Source organism: Stenella coeruleoalba (assembly GCF_951394435.1).
Source record: "Stenella coeruleoalba genome assembly, chromosome: 6".
Taxonomy (NCBI): domain Eukaryota; kingdom Metazoa; phylum Chordata; class Mammalia; order Artiodactyla; family Delphinidae; genus Stenella; species Stenella coeruleoalba.
Genome location: NC_137151.1, coordinates 81,064,549 through 81,072,520, shown reverse-complemented (window position 1 = coordinate 81,072,520; position 7,972 = coordinate 81,064,549).

Here is a 7,972-nt window from a genome sequence, read left to right as displayed (position 1 = left end):
CCTAAAAATTGAAGAGGAGGGAATACTCTCAAATTCATTCTACGAGGTCACCATTATCCTGATACCAAAACCAAAGACACTACAAAAAAAGAAAATTACAGGCCAATATCTTTGATGAATATAGATGCAAAAGTCCTCAACAAAATATTAGCAAAGCAAATCCAACAATATATAAAAAGGATCACACAACATGATCAACTTGGACTCATTCCAGGGTCACAAGGATGGTTCAACATATGCAAATCAATGTGATACACCACATTAACAAAAGAAAGATAAAAATCACTTGATCATCTCAACAGACACAGAAAAAGAATTTGACAAAATTCAACATCCATTATAATGATAAAAATTCTCATCAAAGTGGGTATAGAGGGAACATATCCCAATAATAAAGGCCATTTATGACAAACCCACAGCCAAAATAACAGTGAAAAGCTGAAAGCCTTCCCTCTAAATTCAGGAATAAAACAATGATGCCCACTCTCATTGCTTCAATTTAACATAGTATTGGAAGTCCAGCCACATTAATCAGACAAGAAAAAGAAATAAAATGTATCCAAATTGGAAGGGAAGAGGTAAAACTGTCACTATTTGCAGATGACATGATACTCTATATAGAGAACCCTAAAGTCTCCATCCAAAAAGTATTAGAACTAATAAATGAATTCAGCAAGGTTGCAGGACACAAGATTAATATACAGAAATCTGGTGTGTTTCTATACACTAATAATGAAATATCAGAATGAGAAAAAAATTTTAAATCCCATTTAAAATCACATTAAAAATGCCTAGGAATAAATTTAACTAAGCTGGTGAAAGACCTATGCTCTGAAAACTATAAAATATTGATGAAGGAAATTGAAGATGATTCAAAGAAATGGAAAGATATCTTGTGCTCTTGGGTTTGAAGAATTAATATTATTAAAATGGCCATACTACCCAAAGCAAGCAATCTATAGTTTTAATGCAATTCCTATCAAAATACCCAAGACATTTTTCACAGAACTAGGACAAATAACCCTAAAATTTATATGGAACCACAAAAGACCCTGAATTGCCAAAGCAATTCTGAGAAAAAAGCACCAGGTTGGAGGTATAACCCTCCCAGACTTCAGACTATATTACAAAGATACAGTAATCAAAACAATATGGTAATGGTATAAAAACAGACACATAGAACAATGGAACAGAATAGAGAGCCCAGAAATAAACCCATGTACCTATGGTCATTAATCTATGACAAAGGAGGCAAGAATATACAATGAAAAAAAGACAGTCTCTTCAACAAGTGGTGCTGGGAAAACTGGAAAGCCAAATGTAAAACAATGAGATTAGAGCATTCCCTCACACCATATAAAAGAATAAACTCAAAATTGTTTGAAGACATAAATTAAGACCTGAAACCATAAAACTCCTAGAAAAGAACATAGGCAGAACACTCTTTAACACAAAGCACAGTAAAATTTACTTGGATCAGTCTCCCAAGGCAAAAGAAATAAAAGCAAAAATAAACAAATAGGACCTAATTAAACTTAAAAGCTTTTGCACAGCAAGGGAAACTATCAACAAAATGAAAAGACAACCTACATAATGGGAGAAAATATTTGCAAATGATGTGACAGACAAGGGCTTAATATCCACAATATACAAACAACTCATACAACTTAATATCAGAAAAACAAACAACCCAATCAAAAAATGGGCAGAAGATCTGAATAGACATTTTCCCAAAGATACACAGATGGCTAACAGGCACATGAGAAGGTGCTCAACATCGTTAATTATTAGAGAAATGCAAATCAAAACCACGAGGTATCACCTCACAACTGTCAGAATGGCTGTCATCAAAAAGTCTACAAATAAACGTTGGAGTGGATGTGGAAAAAAGGGAACCCTCATATACTGTTGGGGGGAATGTAAATTGGTGCAGCCAATATGGAAAACTGTATGGACAGTCCTTAAAAAACGAAAAGTAGAACTACCATATGATCCAGCAATTCCACTCCTGGGTATATATCTGGAAAAAACAAAAACACTAATTGCACCCCAATGTTCATAGCAGCACCATGTATAATAGCCAAGACATGGAAGCAACCCAAGTGCCCATCAACAGATGACTGGCTTACAAAAATGTGGCATATATATGCAATGGAATATTACTCAGCCATGAAAAAGAATGAAATACTGCCATTTGCAGCAATGTGAATAGACCTAGAGAATATTATGCTCAGTGAAATAAACTGGACAGAGAAAGACAAATACTGTATGCCAGCACTTATATATGAATCTAAAAAATAATACAAATGAATGTATATGCAAAATAGAAACAGAAAAATAGACATAGGAAACAAACTTGTGGTTAAGAGGAGAGAGGAGCAGGGAGGGCCAAATTATGGTTATGGGATTAACGGATACAAACTACTATATATAAAATAGATAAGTGGACTTCCCTGGTGGTGCAGTGGTTAAGAATCTGCCTGCCAATGCAGGGGACAAGGGTTCGATCCCTGGTCCAGGAAGATCCCACATGCCAAGGAGCAACTAAGCCCGTGTACCACAACTATCGAGCCTGTGCTCTAGAGCCCGCGAGCCACAACTACTGAAGCCCATGTGCCTAGGGTCCATGCTCCTCAACAAGAGAAGCCACCGCAATGAGAAGACCGCACACCACAATGAAGAGAAAGCCCACACGCAGCAACGAAGACTCAACGCAGCCAAAAATAAATAAAGTTCTTAAAAAAATAGATAAGCAACAAGGATATGCTGTATAGCACAGGGAATTATACCCATTATCTTGTAATGACCTATAATGGAGTATAATCTGCAAAAATATTGAATGACTATGGTATACACCTGAAACTAACACAATATTGTAAATCAACTATACTTCAATTTAAAAAAAAGAAGACAAATCTGGTATTGCTGTGGATGGATTTGTTACAGGAAGGAAGGAAATAAATTAATTAACTAGTGTACAGTGATCATATGCCCAAGTTTGCAAGGGACAGTCTGAGTGTATAACAGTTGTCCTAATATAAGTGTTAAAAGAGCCTTCTTCACTCTCCATAATGTCCCTTTTACACTCCAAAGTGTCCTGGTTTGGAAGAGAAATAACCATGTGATTAAATATGAAGGGAGATGAGAATCTGAGTAATATAGGATAGTGGCAGTGTGAAAAGAAAGGAGGATGGACGTGAGAGAAATCTTGGCATGGTAGAATAATAGGTATTTTTTTAGTTCAAGTGGCCGGATAAGAAAAAAAAAATCTCAAGAATGGGTTAAAAAAGAGATTAAAGAAAAAGGAAGGAGAAAAGAGTTAGGAGAGAAAATGATGACTTTAGTTTGGAATCTGATATACTGGCAGGATATCATGTTGAGCTGTGTGGTAGCTTACTGGAAATGTGAGGCTGGAATACTGTTGTACATATGGAAATTATAACTGAAATCATGAGAGTGAATGAGATTGCCAAGGAATAGAGAATAATCAAAGATGGCAAAGAGGCCTGAAGGACCTCAAGGAATACCTATTTAGAAAAACTCTCATCTTATAAATACTAAATGAGGTTAATAGACAGTTCTATAATTACTGATCATCTTGAGCCCAGTCAAAATTACCAACTGCCCACGTGGAATGCTGAGTTTGAAAGTAGCTCATCAGGAAACCAAAGGGCACCTTCACAAACTGTTTCCTGCTTTTTATCATTTCATGACATTTTTATCAACTTTTTTCTTTTGATGTGAACTCCTGAGTGTTATGTTATAAATATATTTTTAGCTCAGGACTACAGTGATTGATAAAAGAAGATTAAAAACAGCCGTAAGTGATATGGGCCACTCAAGTATCTACATTCTGTCACTCATTTTCCTGTACATTAATATATGTATAAGAATAATAATGTTATTGTTTCCTACATAACTTGCTGTAGATTGTCAAGCTGAGGGTTCTCCCACCGTTATCAGTGATGACATGAAGACTAAAGAACAGAATTAAGCTCTGTATTATTAGTGCATTCAGAACTATATGGTATATTGACAAGTTGCTTAGTGTTCATATGGGAAAGCCCAGGACTTACTCTTTCACTTATATAGAGAGATAAATTTTACCTATGAAAGACCAGGTACACCTTCAAATTACTATACGGCACTGATAAAAACATATAAAAGGGCATTTCAGTTTAATTTCAAGGCTGCTTTGACAAGTGAGAAAAAAGGTGCATTTAAAATTTTTACATTTTGAAAGGCAAATTCATATTCTTTTGCCCTTAAAACAAAGCCATATGAAAATACTTCAAATGCAAAACTCTATTTAACTGTCTAGAAAGTTGGAGTTAAACAGCAGGAGTACTGGCATGCTTTTTAAGCTTGTCTCCTTTTAAAAAAACCTTGATGTTTCAATAAGTATCAATAATATACATCATTTACTACAAGTCTAACTGAAAATAGTGACTTTGCAATTATTTAACTCTTTTCCATCATTTAACAAAATTCATTTTTGGAGGGAAAACAGTTTTAAAGTAGACCACGTATTTCTCCATCCATACATCTAAAAACAAATGGTACAGTGCACTGGAGTTATATTAAATTTATGGAGGAGAAACAGAGCAGGATAATGAATCTTTTCAAGCAATTTCAATAAATTTCAAACCTTAAACTACTGTCAGAAAGACATAGTGCAGCAACTCTATGATTCTCTGAAAAGTAGACAATGTGTTTTTAATACCTGCTTGGAAGAGAAGCATGTATGTATCCAGTTAAAAATTCAGATTCTTTGCCAATATTATGAAATGAATTCAGGCAATATGGGAATCTGCAATATGCAATTTATTACTCATCAGTGCAACCAATTTTTCCAGGTTGGCATTGGGCCTTTCAAATGTAAAACTGATAATTTTTAATATGATCACCATGGGAAGCTTGCTCCTGATGGTAAAGCACATTCAATAAGTTGTAAACAGTCACTAAATGACTGGCTAGAATTTCTCTAGACAATACGCTGTTTGACATTATAAATGGCTTCATCTTTGTTTTTTGAAAATGGACTGCAATATTCACGTCATTAAAAAAATTCTGTGAGGGACTTCCCTGGTGGCGCAGTGGTTAAGAATCTGCCTGCCAATGCAGGGGACATGGGTTCGAGCCCTGGTCCGTGAAGACCCCACATGCCGCGGAGCAACTAAGCCCGTGCACCACAACTACTGAGCCTGCGAGCCACAACTACTGAGCCTGCACTCTAGAGCCCGTGAGTCACAACTACTGAAGCCCGTGTGCCTAGATCCCATGCTCTGCAACAAGAGATGTCACCGCAATGAGAAGACCACGCACCACAATGAAGAGTAGCCCCTGCTAGCTGCAACTAGAAGAGGCCCACGTGCAGCAAGACCCAATGCAGCCAAAAAAAAAAAAAAATTCTGTGACCTGTTTTTGGCAATATGTTTAGTAAATAGCCTGTGCAGATGCTGAGCATCCCAGGATGATTACACAGCTAAATAATTATGTGGATGATATGTACAGAGGTTGAGGTAAAATAAACTGTTATCCTCTATGTTCCCTGAATTTCTAGAGCCTAAGTTTTAAAGTTAAGATCTTAAACAGGTTATTATCACTTCAAATGTTTTCCCCATTTTTAGGGCGCTGTTAGCTTCAGTCTTCATCATCAATATATGGGTAAGTAAATGAACCAAGAAAACAAAAGTGGTCAAATGTATCCAAATATTTCTTGAACCAAGAAATATATATTTCTTTATAGTACATTCACATATAGAGAATTTCTACTCTGATACTTCTGGAACCAAGAGATCCAATTTAAAGCAACAGCTTTTAATTTAAACATATGGAAATGAAAACAAGACATAAAGATATATTTGTATCTTCTCTGAGAAGGTCATCCACTAAATATTTCAGCTTCTATAAAGTTCTATAGTTATTGTGGGTTTTACATTAAAAGCCTTGAGAAAGAAAGAACAGTAATTTGGGGGAATCTTCTTTGTTTCACAGAATCATTTTAAATACTGATATATCTCTTCAACAGTGAATTCAAAGAACTAGGTAAAAGATCATTTTCTCAGACACTTAGTAGACTCCTGAAGTTCTTTCCCTTGAAGTTCTTGACATTTATTTATATTACATCTGAGTTGCTTTCATGAGATTTTAATACTTTATACTATATTCACATATAGAGAATTTCTATTCCAATACTTAATCATTAAAAAAGAATCTGGAAAACCAGATTTTTGGGGGAATATGAACATTCTTAATATTAGCAAAGCTATTTCTGTCAAGTAGATTTTTATGAGTAGTACTGACTAAAACCATAAGTTACCCAGGTAAACATAGGAAATGTGGTGAAGAATTAACTAGGGGTTTGGTACTTTGTGAACACCCACATCTTAGCAGATTTTGTAGAGAAAATTAATCAGCTTTCATTTAAATATTTCCTGTATCAAAAAGTGATGAAAATCTAAATTCAGATTTTACTTCTACTTCTGGCCAAGATGATGCAATGAATCAGATTTACCTCCCGCTTGAAACAATTAAAAAATCAGATGTAATATATAAACAATTGTTTTCAAGATATAAATATCAGACAATAGGCAATGATTTCTAAGAGATGGGAAACAAAAGTGACCCCCATGATTTTTCCAAGCTTACTGCCTGGAGTTTCTAGCCAAAGGATATGAAGGGGAAACCCAGGAGGAGATGGAGTCTAGGGAAGCCAAGGCAGCTAGAATTTGCAAGGCAAAGTGCCAGGGATGAAAGCCACACACAGAGAGAACTCTGGAGACACACAAAGGGTCTCTCTTGTGTCTTCAACTGAGTACTGCTGACTAGCCCGTGCATGTTAGGAAACTACTTAAGGCTGGAGAAAAAAACCACTTGACAGTTTTAGAGAGAATAATAATAACAGAAATACCTGTTAATTGAATGAATAAAAGCTAATTCTTTCTTCTTTGCCTATAAACAGAAAGCAATGAACAGTGAAACGGTAAACATACAACATTAAAATGGGTGGGGAGGGGAGTATTTGGAAATACATTTTGTACTAATGCCATTCAGGTTTATTTCTGAAGATGTCATGAAATTCTGTGGATGTTACTAAATTCTAGTTTAAAGTTAAAATGCTGTGGGCTTCTACTAATTTCAATCTTTGTAGTTTTTATTGAGAAACAAGGTATTATCTTTATTAAGAAAACACTGCTATTACCAATGGGATATGCACCAGAAAAAAGACAAAAACCCAAAACACAAGACTTTGGTAGTCCACCTACCTCTCATACAGTATTCCTTGTGATACATTCATTGCAACACGTACATAAGTTCATACGGTGCGAAGTGTTTTAATACCTGGAAGCTTTAATATAATAGTATATGTATCAGAATCACAGACCTGAACTTAATATATAGAGTGAGGAGTAGCCTACAGCTTGTGATCCTGAAAGTTCTTTATACGAAGTTCAATACCCAGAATACGAATGGAACTCATCCAGTAATACTATTAATAATCTGTATTAACTTGTCACAAACTCTCTCTGTGTACTTTGTGTGTTAAAACCTGAGGATGGATGCAATGCTTTCTTAATGATGTGCTATACCTAAATGTGTGATCCTGCAGCTTCATTTTTATCACATTCTAAATCACTTAATGATCAGAATGGACTAAAATTCAAATATATGGTACAACAATTACACAATTTGGTATCAGTCCATCCATGGTGGGCCTATTATGAAATCGTTTGTGCAAAAATAAATTAAAATTCATAATTTAATTATTTTGCATTAGAAATATTTTGGCAAACAAGGGATCATTATAGGTTGTAACTGTTATTGAGTACAGGATAAAAGAGTGTAGGGGTGATGTAATTCCTAGATGTTAACGAGAACATAAAAAGTTCTTATGTTTTGGAAAATGATCTCATTTACAAATTATATGGAAATAGGTGCAAAGCCACAGTTCTCCTCCTGTAGAAGGCTT